This window comes from Hypanus sabinus, chromosome 23, assembly GCF_030144855.1.
Source record: "Hypanus sabinus isolate sHypSab1 chromosome 23, sHypSab1.hap1, whole genome shotgun sequence".
NCBI lineage: Eukaryota > Metazoa > Chordata > Chondrichthyes > Myliobatiformes > Dasyatidae > Hypanus > Hypanus sabinus.
In genome coordinates this window covers 46,452,403-46,472,631 of record NC_082728.1, presented here as the reverse complement: position 1 = coordinate 46,472,631, position 20,229 = coordinate 46,452,403, and positions in this window count along the sequence as shown.

Below are 20,229 nucleotides of genomic sequence, written 5' to 3'. Positions count from 1 at the left end.
ATACTGATCCACGCTCTGAGCTCATCTGCTTTGTTCACAACACTCCTTGCATTAAAATAGACACATCTCAAACCTTCGGTCTGAGCGCGTCCCTTCTCTATCAGCTGCCTATCCTCCCTCTCACACTGTCTACAAGCTTTCTACATTTGTGAGCCAGCCTCCTCTTCCCCAGACTCTTCAGTTCGGTTCCCAACCCCCAACAATTCTAGTTTAAACTCTCTTCAGTAGCCTAAGCAAACTCCCCCCCCCACAGGATATTGGCCCCCCTGGGATTCAAGTGCAACCCATCTTTTTTGTACAGGTCACTCCTGCCCCAAAAGAGGTCCCAATGATCCAGAAATCTGAATCCCTGCCCACTGCTCCAATCCCTCAGCCACGCATTTATCCTCCATGTTATCCTATTCCTATTCTCACTGTCACGTGGCACAGGCAGTAATCCCAAGATTACCACCTTTGTGGTCCTGCTTCTTAACTTCCTTCCTAACTTCCTGTACCCTTTTTTTCAGAACCTCCTCCCTTTTCCTATCTGTCATTGGTACCAACATGTACCACGACCTCTGGCTGTCCTCCCTCTCACTGCAGGATATCATGGGCATGATCTGAAACATCCCAGACCCTGGAATGATGGGTAGAGAAAGTTTCATAACCCGGTTTGGAGTCCTCTGCTTCTCCCCCACTTTCAACCATAGTGATATACCTACTTCTGCTTAAAGGTACTGTACCTACAGATTGGAAAGCTGAGTGTGTCAAGTCTTCAGGACAAAAGTTCTTAGTATGGGCTATTTGGCATCGTGGGAGGCCATGCTGGATTTCATTGGAGCCACAGTAGTTTCTCAATGGTCATTATAAGTTTACTGTTTCAATGAAATATTACTAACATATAGATAGAAAAGAAAGAATCTATAGAATGAAATGAATGGGAGAATATGGTAGATGATGGAAATGAGGCAGCTGCAAAACAGCTTAGCCTGGGTGTGTGTGGGAGATGGGGGGGGGGGGGCGAGATTCAGTACATTATGTTATCTCTGCTCCTGCTTGACCACACACAGTTCATCCTTCACACTACACAGGGTGGCCCGCAGAACCCCACTCCACAGTTACCCCCAAATTAGAAACAGCAGATTGGGTGGGACCAGTCTCAGCAAGGCCAATCAGTGAGTATGCAGCAGGAGACTGGTTTACTGACTGCTGCATGTTATAATACTTATAAAACATGACATGAAGGCTACAGTTACTGCAGTGGGGTCATCTGCCAGAAACAGCTTAACTGCAGACCAAGAATGTGTGAAGTTTACCATTGTATCCCCATCTGCCACTACAACTTCCATTAGATCCCTAATATCATATTTTGATAGGAAGTTCAATCAGCTGTTTTCGACAGTGTTGTAGCATTTTTAAGTGATAAGGAGCTTTTGGAGAACAAATTGTCACTGCTAAGTTTGACATATTTTACCTCTCAGATATACTTGAAAAATTGAATTTATTCAAAAAACAGCTACAAGGGAAAATCCTGCAATCTCATGTCATGCGAAGAGGCTATTCCCACTTCATTAGAAAATTCAAACGTTCCAGCAGCAATATTGGACTCCACAAATTTTTGTTGTTTCCTTCAGTGGTTGCTCGTAAAGTAGAATTGCAAGATGAGAATCTGATTGTATATACTGATCATTTGAAACAACTGCACACTGATATGGAACTTCAGTTCGACGTCGTGCAGGAGATCATTTTCCAGATTGGGTGGTGGATCCACTTGTGTAGAGCATGACTGATGTTGACAGCACATTGCAAGAATATCTTATTGAGCTGATATACAGCTCAAGTAAAATTTAAATGTGGCAATCAATATTTCTGGATAACTGGTGCTGTTCAAAATGAGATTCTACAGATCTGGGAGAAAGCAAAGTTGTTTTTAATTGGACGTTCCACTTCTTATCTCACTGAATGTGGTTTCAGTCAAGCTCTTCATCTGCTATCAAAAGCTCATAACCATTTTAATGTGAAAAGAGGTGATATTTGATTATCTTTAAACAAGTTGCAACTAGATATTCAATAACTTATTAGTTTGCATCATTTGCAAGAATATCACTAAATACTCGAAGTAACAACATTAAGCGCTTTTTCATTGCTGGTTGGAAGAATATTATACTCAGCATATTATAAATAAAGTATCCAATTCAGGGCTTTAAAATAGTTCTATTTTTCATATACATCTGTAAGATTTTCTGTAATATTCAATAATACCTATAACCTGGTATTCAATATAATCAATATAATATTGATTATATATTAGAATAATTAGTACAGTTGACCAAACAAACACATTAGCAGCTAACGGAGACTATGGAGGGTGAGGACCACAGAGGTAAATGAAAGTCACAAATGAGCCATTTGTGAAAATGGTTGAGAACCACTGCTTCAGAAGATTGTCAAATCATTAGTTTGTTAAGGTGCTCCAAATTTAAGTGACTTAAAGGGAAGTTACAAGCTGCATATGGCAGTGAGAGTAATTCAGAAGTATATGTAGAAGTTTTGTAAGCTGCCTGCAACACCATCACCTTGGCTCCCCATCCCCACCTTACTTGATTGCTGGACACACTCTGCAGATTGTAAATCTCTTGGTTCATCCAATGTTCGGGAAGACTCTGAATGTGGTGATACTTTATAAAATCCGTGACAACAATGGTGTATTTGTTCATTTCCTCTGATATGTCCTTGAATATGGCTGAGTCCATTAATGCAAACAGTCCTGTAGCTGTTCCTCTGCCTCCCGTGAGCATTTCTCCATTGCCCTTACTTTTGGAGCTTCATTCCAAAGGGACAAGCTTATTCTAGATGTGTTTATAAATGGAATCCAAGCCAACAGAGTCTAATTTCATGTATGAAAATAAGCCTTGTGGTGAGGGTCTATACATCAGAGGGTGGTGGATACTGGGAGGAGGGAATGCTCTGCCCAACATTCAGATGCCAAAGGCTTAACCACTTGTAATCATACTCAGCTGGAGATCTGGATCAAATGATCCATGTTGGCTTCCTCCTGGATCCTAACCATCAAAGGAAACCATTTTTTGGAATTTAATTGGTTTGTGTGATTTCAGAAAATGGCTGAGAGCACTGAATGTAACATATGCTGTGCAATTCAACCACATTTTGGTTGTAACTCCGAAGAACTAACTCCAGAATATGCTTAACTGCAGCAAACAGTTTATTGTAGGGGTACAGTATGCATACACAGGATATAAATCGCATGAAAATTAGCCTTTTTATCACAGTCACACAGTACATTACAAAGTGACATAATTAACAAACTGGTTCAGTACATTTACTGTTCCAGAATCTACCTGACATTGTGGAACATTGCCCAGACATGTTCTGTGCACAAAAGGCAGGTTAAATTCAAACCAGCAAACAAATTAGCACTCAATCATCATCAGAATGACAGAAGCTGCTGTCAGCAATGTTATGAAGTACAGTTCACTCTTCAGTAGTCTGCTCGCCAGTGCCTGGTACAGAACCACTAAGACCCAAATCATAGCATGGATGGACTAAAGAGGTAAAGAGAATGACTACCCTAAACATCAAGGCTGGGTACGTTACTTGGTCATTGTGAATTGTCTTGTGATTATTATGTATTTATTTATGTATTAATCACCAGCTAAGCCAGCGTTTATTGCCCATCCCTAGTTGGCCTTGAAAAGGTGGCGATGAGCTGCCTTCTTGAACTGCTGTAGCCCCTGAGGTGTAGGCTAGGTTAGGGTTAAATCGGGGTGGGGGGTAGGTTGCTGGGCAGCATGACTCGAAGGCTGGAAGAGCCTATGGCCTATTCTACACTGAATTCCAATAAATAAATAAGCAAATAATAACGATCAAGGTAACTTCAAAAACAGAAGTCAATGAGCAGCAAGGGGTTGGAATCATATCTCCTAAAATAAAAATATGGTTGCAGTTACTGGAGACTATCATTCCAGTGACAAAATACTGTTCCCTGGTTTCCTCAAGGCCATCCATCTTCAGTTGTTTCAAACACCTTCCATCAAATGGTTCAGAACTGGAATGTTTGCACAATGTTCAATATCATTTGCTGCACCTCACAAAATGACTAAGACAAGGTTCAGTCATAGGCTAATAAATGGCAAGTAACATTCACACTGCACAGAAGACAGGTAGCGATGATCCTGAACAAAAAATCGCCTACAAGAGTAATGATCACTTCACACAAAGAGCATCGTAGCATCGATGAAAACTCCATTAAGTATCAAGGCTTGTCACCATGAAGTATTGAGTATCCTGGGTGATGCCACTGACCAGAACATAACTGGACCAGCTATATAAATACTAATTACATGTGCTGGGTATCCTGTGGTAAATGAGCTAATTTCACAGATCTTCCATTACCAGTTCTTCACTATTAGTGTGTCTAAATCCTAAAACACCTTTATCAATAATGCTGTAAGGGTCCCTTCACCAGATGTACAGCTGTGGGTCAAGAGGGAACCTCTCATCGGTACTTTAGTATGAATACTCATTTTAAGGCTTGCCAGTAGCACACATATCATGAATACATAATAATTTCAAAACTCACCGTGTTAATCAACATTCAGAGCAAAAACAAATATGTTAATCAGTAAAACTGTTATTTCCCCTTGTGATAATAGACAATAGACAATAGGTGCAGAAGTAGACCATTCGGCCCCTCGAGTCTGCACCGCCATTCTGAGATCATGGCTGATCATTCACTATCAATACCCAGTCCCTGCCTTGTCCCCATATCCCTTGATTCCCCTATCCATCAGATATCAATTCAGCTCCTTCTTGAAAGCATCCAGAGAATTGGCCTCCACCATCTTCCGAGGCAGTGCATTCCACACCTCCACAACTCTCTGGGAGAAGAAGCTCTTCCTCAACTCTGTTTTAAATAACTGACCTCTTATTCTCAATCCATGCCCTCTGGTACTGGACTCTCCCAACATCTGGAACATATTTCCTGCCTCAATCCTATCAAATCCTTTAATTATCTTAAACGTTTCAATCAGATCCCCTCTCAATCTCCTCAATTCCAGCGTGTACAAGCCCAATCTCTCCAATCTCTCTGCGTAAGACAGCCCTGCCATCCCAGGAATCAACCTACTGAATCTACGCTGCACTTCCTCAATTGCCAGAATGTCCTTCCTTAAACCTGGAGACCAAAACTGTACACAATATTCCAGGTGTGGTCTCACCAGGGCCCTGTACAAATGCAAAAGAACATCCTTGCTCTTGTATTCAATTCCCCTTGTAACAAAGGCCAACATTCCATTTGCCCTCTTCACTGCCTGTTGCACTTGCTCATTCACCTTCATTGACTGGTGAACTAGGACTCCTAGGTCTCTTTGCATTTCTCCCTTGCCTAACTCAACACCGTTCAGACAATACTCTGCCCTCTTGTTCCAGCTTCCAAAGTGGATAACTTCACATTTATTCACATTGAATGACATCTGCCAAGTATCTGCCCACTCACTCAGCCTATCCAAGTCTCCCTGTATTCTCCTAACATCCTCTTCGCATGTCACACTGCCACCCAGTTTAGTATCGTCAGCAAACTTGCTGATATAGTTTTCAATGCCCTCATCTAAATCATTGACATAAATCGTAAAGAGCTGTGGTCCCAATACAGAGCCCTGTGGTACCCCACTAGTCACCTCCAGCCAGTCTGAGAAACACCCATTCACTGCTACCCTTTGCTTTCTATCTGCCAGCCAGTTTTCTATCCATGTTGAAACCCTGCCCCCAATGCCATGAGCTCTGATTTTACTCACCAATCTCCTATGTGGCACCTTATCGAATGCCTTCTGAAAATCTAGGTACACAACATCTACTGGCTTACCCTCGTCTAACATCCTTGTTACACCCTCAAAAAACTCCAACAGATTAGTCAAGCATGATTTGCCCTTGGTAAATCCATGCTGGCTCGGCCTAATCCTATTTCTGCCATCTAGATGTGCCACTATTTCGTCCTTAATAATGGACTCAAGCATCTTCCCCACGACTGACGTTAGGCTAACAGGGAGATAGTTCTCCTTTTTCTCCTTCCCTCCCTTCTTGAAAAGTGGGACAACATTAGCCACTCTCCAATCTTCAGGAACTGATCCTGAATCTAAGGAACATTGGAAAATGATTACCAATGCATCTTCAATCTTCAGTGAACTTAATTCTGCATTCATGTGTATATAAAGTTGAAGGTATTTAGTTCTCTCTTTCTCCTTCACTTTCTCTTTTATTCATTCCTCTCATTCACTACCTCCAAACGCCAGCTCCTTGTCCCCAGCACTAAAACACCAAACCCCAAATCCAAAATGTATCCCTGATTTTTAGATCCCTTCATAACGTACTGCACCAGAATGTTTCCTTGAGGTGTTCTCAGACAAGGATTTTAACATCATCACAGACTTAAATGACATACTTTGACATAATGGCACACTTCCACCAGGCTGCTGTTACCAGTGCAGTATTTTATGTGGTGCTGTGCTGGGGCAATGGCATCAACATGGGAGATGCCAACAAGCTCAATAAACTGATCAGAAAGGCTGGCTCTGTTATAGGGGTCAAACTGGACACACTGGAGGCTGTGGTAAAACAAAAGACACTATGGAAACTCCTGACAATTCTGGACAAAGTTTCACACCCTCTGCATGCCACCTTGGCTGAACAGAGGAGCACTTTTAGTAACAGACTAAGAAACTGCGCTGCTCCAAAGAGCTCTATATGAGGTCATTCTTATCCTCGGCCATTAGCCTCTATAATGAGTCAACCTATAACTGGGGAAGTAATGACCCCCTCCTGGTAGATTGTTCGAGGTAGCATTTTTTATACTTTCTTACTTTTCTTCTAATATTTGTGTATCTTTGCACTTGTAATGTCACCGTGACTCTGTAATTTCCTTTGGGATCAATGAAGTATCTATCATTCCATAATGCAACTGAGTGAGGATCCTTCTTGATTTGCACTTTACCACTGCCAGACATAACTAAAGGTTTAATTTTTGAAATGTTGAAGAGAAATAAATACAAAATCAAAACAGCAGAATTGGAGACAAAATAAATGGGCTTTCTCCATGGCAATGTGATTCAAATGCATGCTGATTGTTTTTGTTTAACAAAGGAGGCTCAAGATTAGTTTTCACTTGAAAGAGAAATTCATTAAGTAATTGAAAATGAAATCAATAGAGCACCACAGAATCCTGATAAAGGTGAAACCCTATGTCTAGCTCACTAAGTAATCTGTTTAATCAGCAGACATAAAATGTCCTCCTGTCCTACTTGCAAAGAACAACTTGTAGAATAATAATGGGCATTGCTGATAGAACAAATGACTACTGTTCTAAGTGTGGTCCAGGGTGATGCATTTTTTTGTATAAGCTAATTGAATACAGTCTGAATCATCAGATTAGTTCTGTCCCACTCACATCGCTGGAGAGGGAAACACAGCCAGGTCAATGGCTCCTTCATCAGGTCTGGTGTGGAGAGATCTCAAACTTGCTAAAAGCCTGGGACTGAGAGAGGGGTGAAAGAAACATTCTTCATGGGGCAACGTTTATCAACTTTGGAAACCAACCACAGCCTCAGCCCAGATCACCAGCGGGCTTGTGCACCATGACACCTGACTGGTAACCCGAAGTCAACCTTGGCAAGCAATGGAAATTCCCTGAGTTAGTCACATCATCATTCCTTAAGGCCTGACATGGTCGTTTGGTCAGAAACTTAAAAGCAGGTACTCATGATAGGACTGGCAATTCCTTGTGAAGATCAGATTGGGGAGGCGTTTGAATATAAAAAAGCCAATTAGCAGGAGCTGGTAGAGCAGTTCCAGAGACAGGGTTGGAGGGCACAACGTGAGCCTATAGGGGTGGGACGTAGATGTTTTGCTGGGTGCTTGCTGTGCAAAACCTGCTCTCACCTTGACATTATGGGAGCTGCAAAGAAAGGAGCCGCGAGGACTGTCACAGAGGCTGCTGAGCGAGCCTCATGATGGGTATGGATCAAGAGCTGTGACCCATGGACCAATGCTGGGAGACAAACCCGGGACCGATCACCCATGGCTGGGTCATCTAGGTGAGGGAATCTGACGTTAAAAGACTTGAAACAGACAATCACTCCAGGATACATCACTGATGATATGTCCCAAAGCATCCTAGGATGTACTTCAGCATTCAAGTTACATAATGCTTTCAGAGTCATCTAGTTAATAGATTAATGAGGGTAGTGAGAGGGACAATAAATGTTTTAAAAAAGCACTCTGAAGCTGTGAGAGGTAGAACACTGTCTGTGCAGGCATTCTGAAACAAAGAGAATATTGGAATTATTCAACAGATCAGGCAGCATCTATGGAGGGAGAAAAACTGTTAATGTTGCAGGTGGATGACCCTTCATTGAAACAAGTAAAATATGAAGACTACAATATTGATGAGTTAGTCTGTCAACTCGAGAAACTAGCTGAAGAGTCCTCATTGAACAAATGATTATGACATAACACTATAAAAGTTTGTTTAAGTCACGGCTAGAGTTCTGATGAAGGGTTTCAGCCCAAAACATTGACAATTTATTCCCCTCCATAGATGCTGCCTAACCTGCCGAGATACTCCAACAGTCTGTGTGTTACTCTAAAATAAAGTGTGCATCTCCAGTTACCACACTACCAATGTGACTGCACTAGAGAGAATGCACAGGATATTGACTAGGGCATTGCCTGGGAAGGACTGCTTCAGCTATGAGGAGATACAGTGGAGACGCCAGATTGTTTTCCTTGTGACAGAGGTACCTGGAAGAGAAACTGATAAGTGCATTGATTGGGTGACACTACGAAATCTTTCACCACAACCAAGAACCAGATTGCACAGGTTTATGGTGAGGGAGACGTTTAGACCGAATCTGAGAGGGAATAACCAGATTGCACAGGTTTATGGTGAGGGAGACGTTTAGACCGAATCTGAGAGGGAATTTTGAGTGTGGTTAGAATCTGAAACACATTGCTTGAGTGGTTGGGGGAGACAGAAATGCTTAGGCCATTTAAAAAGTATCTAGACTTAATCTCCAAGGTGAATTTAATTAGACAGCAATGGGGCTTTCCAGCCCAGTGCGGCCATGTAGCACAATTACATCCATGTTCTCAATTAACCTACTGACCCATACATCTTTGGAATGAGGGAGGAAACTGGGGAGAACGTACACATTCTTTACAGACACCGGTGGAATTGAACCCCGGCCTCAGTTGCTGTAATAGCATTACAATAACCGCGATGCTCCAGTGCCATCCCAAAAGGAGTGGGAATGGAGAGATAATGGATGATTGGCATGGGCATCTGGGGCCAAAGTGCCTCTCACTGTGCTCTGTGTGAGAGGCAGTACAATTGTAGGGAGACATCAGAAAATCATTCACGTGATGAAAAAGCTAATCCGCTGAAGGGGAGTTACAAGTCAACAGCCAGATCAATCAAGATAAGTTGCATTATGCGGGTCAAAATAATTGCAATGCAGGACTCCCAAATATCTATAATGATGTCAATTACAGAATCATAACATGACACAGAGAAACAGGCCATTCAGCCCACCAAGCCTGCATCTATAATCAGCCATCCATTTACAGCAATGCTACATTAGTCCCACTTTTTAATGTTCTCCACATTCCCATTATCTTGTCTCTGATTCTGTCACTCACATACGCTCTATGGGCAATCTATAGTGGCCAATTAATCAACCAAACTGCCTAACTTTGTGGTGTGGGAAGAAAGCACAGCAACTGGAAGAAACCCATGCAGTCTCTGGGAGAACATGCAAACTCCATACAGACAGCAAAGGACTGAATCCAGTCTCTGGTGCCCTGAGGAAGTGGTTCTAAGAGCTGAGCTACTGTGCTGCCCTGAACATTCCCAGTGCTTTCTGTTTTAGATTGGGTTTGCAATATATTTGTTCTGCATCAAACTCAATATGTGTTCAAGCCTTTCAGCTAGTAATAGCAAAAATATCATCCTTAAAGATTTGACCATCCTCTCCAAAGTTCCCCTCTCTGACGCAGAATGTTCTGTTCTCAGTAAGGGCCTCACCTTTGTCCCCCTGTGCCCACACCTCAGTGAGTTCCATGCCTGCCACAGCCCTGAGCTCTTCTTCTGCCACCTCCGTCTCCGAGCCTATCACTTTGACAAGGACTCCACATTCGCACCGATGACCCCTTCTCCCATCTCCAACCTTCTTCGTCTTCCTGGATGCACCATTCCACCCCACCTCCCCCGTCGCTCTTCTGTCTCTTCACTGCCAACTGCCAACTGCTGCTGGGACATTAACCATGTAAACTTTAACACTCTGCTCTCCCATTCCAACCTCACTCCTTCTGAAAGCTCTGCTCTCCATTCCCTCGGCACAAATTCTAACCTCATTGTCAAAGCCGCACATAAGGGGGTTGCTGTAGAAGTCTGGCATACTGACCTCCACCTTGCTGAAGCCCAGTAACAAATCTTGGAAAACTCCTCTTACTTACCCCTTGAACAGGATTCCACTAAGGACTACCAGGCCATTGCCTCTCACCATCACCAACCTTATTGACTCTGGGAATCTCCCATCACCACAATCAACCTCATAGTTCCTGCACTCTGTACGTCCTGTTTCTACCTCCAGCCCAAGATCCACAAACCCATTTGTCCAGGTGGACCCATTGTTTCAGCTTGTTCATGCCCCACTGAGCTCATATTCTGATGAGCTCAACACCTCAATTCTGTTTTATCCCCCCTAGTTCAGTCCCTTCCTACCTACATCCTGATCTATTCAAGGATTTCAAGTTCCCTGGCCCCCATCATCTTATTTTCATTATGGATATCCAGTCTCTATACACCTCCCTCCCCCACCAGGAAGGCCTCAAAGCTCTCCGTTTCTTTTTGGACATCAGACCCAACCAGTTCCCTTCCACTACCACTCTCCTCTGCCTAGCGGAACTTGTTCTTACTCTTGATAATTTCTCTTCGGTTCCTTCCACTTCCTTCAAACAAAAGGGGTAGCCATGAGCACCAGCTATGCCTTCCTGCTTTTCGGTTATGTGGAACAGTCTATGTTCCAAGCCTACACTGGTGACTGACCCACACTTTTCCCACACTACATCAATGGTGCTGCTTCCTGCACCCATGCTGAACTTGTCGATTTCATCCACTTTGCCTCCAATTTCCAACCTGCCCTCAAATTCACCTGGTCTATTTCCAATACCTCCCTTCCCTTTCTCGATCTTACTGTCTCTATCTCCGGAGAAAGCTTATCCACCAATACAAACCCACGAACTCTCACAGCTACACATTGTCCCACCCTACTACTTGTAAAAATGCCATCCCCTTTTCTCAATTCCTCCATCTCTGCTGCATCTGCTCTCAGGATGAGGCTTTTCATTCTAGAACAAAGGAGATGGCTTCCTTTTTCAAAGGAAGAAGTTCCCTTCCTCCACCATCAACGCTGCCCTCTACCGCATCTCCTTCATTTCACACACATCTGCTGTGACCCCATCCTCCCGCCACCATACCAGGGATAGGGTTCCTCTTGTGCTCACCTATCACCTCACTAACTTGCACGTCCAGCACATAATTCTCCAAAACATCCACCTCCTCCAATGGGTTCCCACCACCAAGTACATCTTTCCCTCCCCCCCTTCCACTTTCTGCTTTCCACAGGGATCGCTCCCTGCAAGACTCCCTTGTCCATTCATCCCTCCCCACTGATCTCCCTCCTGGCACTAATCCTTGCAAGCAGAACAGGTACCACTCTTGTCCCTACACCTTCTTCCTCACTACCATCCAGGGTCCTAAACAGTCCTTCCAGGTGAGGCGACAGTTCACTTGTGAATCAGTGGGGTCATTTGCTGTGTTTGGTGCTCCTGGTGTGACCTCCTGCACATCGGTGAGACCCAACATAGATTAGGACACTGCTACACCGAGCATCTATGCTCCATCTAGCAGAACAGGCAGGATCTCCCAGTGGCCACCCACTATATCATTCCGACATATCCATTCATGACCTCCTCCGCTTTAGTGATGAGGCCACATTCAGCTTGGAGGAAGAACACCATATGTTCCATTTGGGTAGCCTCCTACCTGACATCGATTTCTCAAACTTCTGGTAATGCCCATTAACAACCCCCCCCCCCACTTCTTCATTTCCCATCCCCCTTTCCTCATCCCCTCTCTCCTCATCTCACCAATCAACTTCCCAGCTCTTTACTTCATTCCTCTCCCTCCAGGTTTCACCTATCACCTGGTGGTTCTCTCTCCCCTCCCCCCACCTTTTAAGTCTACTCCTCAGCTTTTTCTCTTCAGTCCTCCCGAAGGGTTTCAGCCCAAAATGTTGACTGCACATTTTTCCATAGATGCTGCCTGGCCTGCTGAGTTCCTCCAGCATTGTGTGTGTGTTGCTTTGGATTTCCAGTGTCTGCAGATTTTCTCTTGTCAGTGATCCTTGAAGATTTTGTCATATTTGTGTAGTAAAAGCTTAAAGTGTGATTTTGCAGAATCATTCTGCATGCCAAGCATACCTTTCCAATTTATTTCTTGGTTTACACATTCTTGCTGTGTTGTGTTAGTCATTTTTATGGCTATCGGCAAATCGAATCACTATCATAAACCACAAGCATTGCAATTAACCTTGTATCTTCAGTACTATAGTGGAATTTCTTTCCAGACTAATTGTACTTCAGTCAAAAGGAGTTGGTGGAATTTCATGCTGGAAGGTGTATCGACACATGGAGCAATTCTGCTGCTGTATTTATATTGACTACTTATTTTAGTCTTAAAACATTGTTGCTAATTACATCAGTAGCAAAGATGTTTTATGAATCTTGAGTTACTCTATTGAATTAATTTCTCTGTCTGAGATTGCAGCAGGCTGTGCTGTTACAGTAATGCTGATCTGGTCCTGATCTCTGGTGCTGTTTATGTGGAGTTTGTAAGGTAACCTCCCACATGTATCTGACCCAAGTTTTTTTTTATTATTAAGTGCAATCTTGAACAATAGCCAGATCAGAAATACTGCTCAAGTCAACTAGTTCCCAAAGAGAATCTGAGTTCTCCTGCTTCTCCCACACTACAGGGATATGCAGGTTAATTGGTGACAATAAGATACCCCTCATGAAGGTGCATGGTAGTAGAACTAGGGAGTCAACGGACAAGTGAGAGAACAGTTACCAGGGAAATAATAGGGGCAAATGGGATTGATGGGAATGGTCAAAGAGCCAACATAAAATTAAAAGCAAATGTCTTCCTTATGAGAAAACACATATGTGTGTGTGTGTGTGTGTGTGTGTGTGTGTGTGTGTGTGTGTGTGTGTGTGTGTGTGTGTGTGTGTGTGTGTGTGTGTGTGTATATATAAATATTTTCTTATCTGTGGGTTTGCACAGCTGACATAAACCTAACTAGTTATTCTGATTTTGAATTAATGTACCATCACTGTAGATCCTTCATAAGTTTATGATCGTTTGAGTCCTTGAAGTATCCATCCTGTGCTGTCCGCTGGCAAGTATTTACGCCACTCGCACGCAAGTGATGCTGACCTTCCTTGACGGATGCTACTTTCATTGCTGTTCCTGAAGCAAGCATTCGATTCATGTCTGGCTTTTCACAAAAGTCCTCCAATTCAACATCAGTTCAATTGGATTGCAGGTTTTCAATCCCGGGGAAATATGAGGCTCTGCATGTTTCAAATTTTGGGCAGAATCTCTCTGCCAACTGAGTGAGATGTGAACTTATCTCTACAGCACACAGTTTATGAATTCACTAGATGGATTCAAGATTCTCAGAGCTGCATAGTCATACATCTGAATTCTCTGGGAATAGTAGGAATGCCACGCCTTTCCAAGGAGGCTTTAAGATCATTTTCAGATCTCTTCTTGAGAGCACCAGATAGTTTCATCCCAGGAAGTCACATATAACTCAAAATGCAATGGTGAAATAACAAAGCCAGTAGAAATAATTAGAAAGAGATGGAAATGCAGAATAATCCCTGTACTATGATAACATAGTAAAATGAGTTACAGACGTGTACAACAATGATATTTTATATTCAAATATTCAAGATCCAATGTACATTTATTATCAAAGAATGTATAAATTATACAACCTTGAGATGCATCTGCTTACAGGCAGCCAGAAAACAAGAAACCCAAAAGAACCCTTTAAAAAAAATAAAAACCAATCCCCAATTCGCTAAGAAAGAGAGAAAAAACTCAAATCATGCAATCAATAAAATTGAGCAACAACAGCATTCTGAACCAAATTGAGTCCTTAGATCCGAATCCCTGGAGCAGCCTGGAGTAGGCCCAAATCCTCAGAGTCAGTCATGACCAAGCTTGCAGACATGAAGCACTGCAGCTGGGACAGTCTCACAGGCTTAGGGTTATGGAAAGAGGAATGAACATAGCAGGAGGGTGTGCAAAATTTGCCCAACTCTTGACACCCTCCCTGCCTTTCCATTCTATCTGGGCCAGTGGTCTAAGTTGTCTAAACAATGGATCATAACTTGCATTAGGACCTGGATTCCACCACTGAGAATTGCTCTGGACCTAGAACATACGCCGATATGATAATTATTTGTATGACACAAGCATACACTATCACCACAAGACACAGCTAACTACTTCCCAGAGGTGTCCCATATCACAGCAATGGCACTTCTTGGAAACAGGAGTCTATGAATGTTATTTGGAGAAGTCCATGGAGGAAGTGGTACCTTTGAAGATTCCCAGGGAATAGACTTCACTGATGTGATGTATTTGCTTCCTACCTGTCCAGCAAGTCCAGCCGTGGCTGTAATTATGTGCACAAGAGAATGCTGGCAGTAGTGCCAAATAAATAATGCAATAAGAGCAGGAGTTGTCCATTGAGCCCTTAAACCTGTATCACCATTCAACACAATCATGACAGTGACATATAGAATATTTTTTATGCAGTACATTGTTGGAATCTTCAAAGATGAATTTGTTAAATCTATAATGGAGAAAAACACAGACAGTGACACAGAAAGAGCTAGTATGTGGAACTAGAGACTTACTCTATCAGTAGTTCTATTATGACCTAGCACAGACTCAATAGAACAAACAACATACAAACATACAACAATACAACACAATAACAGGCCCTTTGGCTCAAAATGTTATGCTGAGCCAATTAAACAAATTACAATGGACTGAATGACCCTTTTCCGTGCTCCAACCATTCCATGATCCACTTCAGTACACTGTTCCTGCCTTCACCACATTTCCTTGGGTCCCTTTTACATTCCACTTCTGAAATATAGTTGGCCTCCAGTGGCAAGAAATGCCACAGTTTCACTCCCTGGAGGAAAATGTAGGTAAATGTTGGATAAAGCATTCTTGTTAGCTGTAACTCTCCATGGACTCTCCTCTGAGTTCTGGGGAAAGGTTTTCCAATGTTTGCAGAGTGTTCCTTTAATAGAAATAACAAAGTAGTTCAGTATTTTCTTAGTTGTACTGAGGCTAATCCAGGGAGGTCAGAATTTGCTCCGGTAAAGTCCAATCTAGATAAGAGGAGGAGGAATCTCTTCAGCCAGAGGCTGGTGAACCTGTGGAATTAATTGCCACAGATGGCTGTGGAGGCGAAGCCACTGGGTATAATTAGTGATGGTTGGCAGATCTTCATTCTTGGTCAAGGCCAGAGAAGGCAGGAGAATGGGGTTGAGAGGGATGATAAATCAACCTTGGTGGAATGGTCCGAATGTCCTATTTCTGCTCCTGTGTCTTACGGTTTTATGGTCTAAATCAGTGGGAAGGGGAATGGCCATTACAGGAACAGTGACATCAACAAGTTTCCACGCTCATCTGTGCAGATCCAATGGACAGAATCTCACTCAGAGTTAGTTTATGTTGCATTCATCATTAAAAAAGCAATGGCAATTGATTAACTTTCTTAGATGACAAGAGTTTTTCTTTGTAGTTTAGCTTTCTTCCACTGGAGTCAGCTCATCACCCTTCTCACTTCCGATATGGAAGTCTGTGGGTTTAAGACTCACTCCAGAGAGCTGTCCTCAGTGTCCAGGCTAACAAATTTAAGGGAGTTCTGTGATGATACCAACATTACAAATAAAGCTATAAAACAAAAAAAAGGCTCAGAATTCTGAAATAAAAGAAAACAGACTGTTCTGGAAACACTGAGCAATCAAGCATGGAGAGAATGTTGACATTTCAAGTTCATCAGAACTACTTTGAGAAAAGGTTAATCCCACCAGTGTTCCTCACCTGCAGTGTTTTTCTAACATTTCCAATCTTATGTTAAACAAGGTCATTTCAGGTCACTCACATCAACCTTAAAGGTCCTATGTCATGACACTTCAAAGAACGCTGCTCCCCACTCCTGCCTTTATACTTATTCACTGCTGATCTGAGCACAATTTAGCTGCCGTGTTTCCTGAATTACAAAAGGGATGAATTTTCAAAAAACAATTGCATGGTACTGTGGATCCTTGCTTGTGAAAAATGCTCCAATATTTACATGCACGTTCTTATCCCCTTCACACAACTTATACAACATCTCTGATCAAATAGTTCGTCTGTTTTGAAAAATAAATAAAAATGCAAATACTAGAATTTGCCACAAAAGCAGAAATATTGAAATATCATGTTCAGTTCTAGTTGCATCTTAAACAAAAGATGTGGAAGCTTTAGAGAGGGTGCAGAGGAGACTTACCAACATGCACCCTGTATTGGAGAGAGAGAGATTGAAATCGAAGCATCAAAGTGAGTGCAGAGAGTAAGTATGCACGAGGAAATCTGCAGATGCTTGAAATTCAAACAACAACACACACAAAATGCTGGTGGAACACAGCAGGCCAGGCAGCATCTATAGGGAGAGTCCTGACTAAGGGTCTCAGCCCGAAACATTGACAATGCTTCTCCCAAAAATGCTGCCTGGCCTGCTGTGTACCGCCAGCATTTTGTGTGTGTTGCAGAGAGTTAGTTCTGGCTGCCTACCTTATGAGGATTGGCTGAGCGAGATAGTGCTACTCACATTGGAGAAAAAGAGGATAAGGAGTGACTTGTGTATAGGATGGTAAAAGACATAGGTCAAGTGGACAGCCAGAGAATTCTTTCCCAGGGCAGAAATAGCTAATATCAGAGGGCATAATTTTGAGGTGATTGGAGGAAAATATAGTGGGGATGTTAGAGGTAATGTTTTTTATACAGAGAGTGGTGGGTGTGTGGAATGAGCTATCAGGGGTGCTGGCAGAAATAGGTACATTAGAGAGACTTGAGACTCTTGGATACGTAAGAAGACACAGGGCATAGAACACTACAGCAAAGTACAGGCCCTTCAGCATAAGATGTTGTGTCAATCATTTAAGCTACATTAAGGTAACTCTAACCTTTCCCTCCTATATACCTTCTCCATTTTTCTATCATCCATATGCCTATCTAAGAGTTTCTTAAATGTCCCTAATATATCTGCCTCTGTCAGTATGTTCCACACACCCACCACACTCTGTGTAGAATTTATCCCTGACATTGTCCCTAAACATTCCTCCAATCAACTTAAAATTACACCCCCTTGTATTAGTCATTTCCACCCAGGGAAATCGTCCTTGGCTACCCACTCGATCTGTACTTCATATCATCCTGTACACCTCTATCAAATCACCTCTCACTCTTCTTTGTCCCACAGAGAAAAGCCCCAGCTCACTCAGCCTATTCTCATAAGATATTCTCTCTATCCAGGCAGCATACTCCTAAATCTCCTCTGCACCCTCTTTAAATCTTTCATATCCTTTTTATAATGAGATGAGTAAAGTTGGACACAATATTCCAAGTATGGTCTAACCAGGGTTTTACACAGCCTCAACTTTACCTCACAGCTCTTGAAATCAATTCCTTGTCTAATAAAGAACAAAACCCCATACACCTTCTTAACAACTTTATCACATTGTGTGGCAACTCTGAGGGATCTATAAATGTGAACAGCAAGTTTCCTCTATTCCTCCACACTGCAAAGAATCCTGCCATTAACCCTGTATACTGCCTTCAAATGTGAATCATTTCACACTTTACCAGGTTGAACTCCATCTGCTACTTCTCAGCTCGGCCCTACATCTAATCAATGTCCCGTTGTAACCTACAACAACCTTCTACACTATCCACAACTCCACCTACCTTTGTATCACTTACAAACTTACTACCCCACCTTTCCATTTCCTCATTAAGTAATTTATAAAAGTCACAATGAGCAGGGGTTCCAGAACAGATCCCTGTGGAACTCCATTTGTTATTGACCTCCAGGCAGGAAATGTTCCATCTACCATTAACTTCTCTTAGCAAAAGAATTCTGAATCCGCACATCCAAGTTTCCCTTGTTTCCTTGCCTCCCGACTTTCTGGATCAGTTTACCACGGGGAACCTTATTTAACACCTTACCAAAATCCATAAACACCATATCCACCATTCTACCTTCATTAAGTTGATTTCTTTCACCACCTCAGAGAATTCAACCAAGTCAGATTCCTAGTCAGATTATGCTTCTTCAAGTGCTCAGAAATCCTGTCTGTGAGATTCTTCACCTGTAATTTTCCCACCACTGAAGAAATGCTCACTGGTCCATAACATACAAGGTTAACCTACTCCCTTTCTTGAACAATGGAGTAATCTGATGGAAATAATATTTACCACACTCCGATCCTTTTGTACTATTGCTGTGTCAGATGTGAAATGTTTAAGATAGCCATGAGCAGAAGTCGTGCATGCAGACTCAATTTCAAACTTTAAGATAAGTACATGGATAAGAGGGGCATGGAGTGCTGTGGTCCAGGTACAGTTCGATGGGATGAGATAGAATAACAGTTCGGCATTGACTAGATGAGCTGAAGGGCCTCCTTCTGTGCTGCCGTGCTCTATGACTCGATAACTGTAAGCTGCTTTCATCCTCTTGATCAGATATTCAATGTACCTTGTCAGCTATTATTTCTTTACTAACTTCTCCATACTTCAATGCCACAACCCTACCCAGAACCCCATACAAGTGCTACCTAAACAACTTCTGCACTTCTGTTGAGTATTCCCCTGAGTACCTCTATTACTAGTTAATGCTCCAATGTTCCTGCTTAATGGCATCATAATTCCCCTTCCCCTAATCCAATACTTTCCTGTACCACCTGCTTCCATCCTTCTGCATGTCTATGGTTAAGCTCAGAGAGTTGTGGTCACTGTCTCCAAGATTATCACCCATCAGGAGATCCGACACTTGACCTAGATCATTGCCAAGCACCAGTTCCAGTATGGCCTTTTCTCCAGTCAGTCTCTCTGCATATAGTGTCAAGAATCCATTCTGGGGGCTTCTACAAAGAGTGGTGGATCTGGCCCAGTACATCACAGGTAAAGCCCCCCAACCACTGAGCACATGAAACGCTGTGATAGGAAAGCAGCATTTATCACCAGAGATCCTCACCACCAAGGCCATGCTCTTTCCTCACTGCTGCCATCAGGTAGCAGTTACAAGAGCCTGAGGACTTGCACCTCCAGGTTCTCCCCATCAACTACTAGGCTCTTGTGCAAAAGAGGATAACTAGATTCACTTGTCCTTCCATTGAGATGTCCCCATAACCAATGATCTCACTTTAAGGATCCTTTATCTTGTTATTTATTGCTGATTATTTATACTTGCATTTGCACAGCTTGTTGTCTTCTGGCTAATCTTTCATTGATCTCATTATATTATTCTGCAGATTTGTTGAGTATGCTCGCAGGAAAATGAATCTCAGAGCTGTATGTGGTGACATATACAGTATGTACTCTGAAAATAAAATTTACTTTGAGCTTTGAATTTTGAACTAACAAGCCTTGTCCCAGCTAAACTCAAAGAGGTTGCTTATTAATATTAGGGAAATTGAAGTCACAGATGACAAGAATCCTGTTATTTTTGCGCCTTTCCAAAATCTACCCCCTAATCTGCTCCTCAGTGTTTCTGTTGCTGTTGGGTGCTCTGTAGATTATTCCCAAGAGAGTGATTGTTGCCTTCCTATTCCTGACTCACACCCACACTGACACAGTAGATAATCCCTCAACAATATCCTCCCCTTTCTGCAGCTTTGAAAATATCCCTGGTTAGCAATGCCAGTCCTCTATCTCTTTTACTTCCCTCCCTGTTCTTTTTGAAATATTTAAACCCCTAAATATCCAGCAGCCATTCCAATATTTGTGACAGCCATACCTCTGTAATGGCCACAACACTGTAGCTC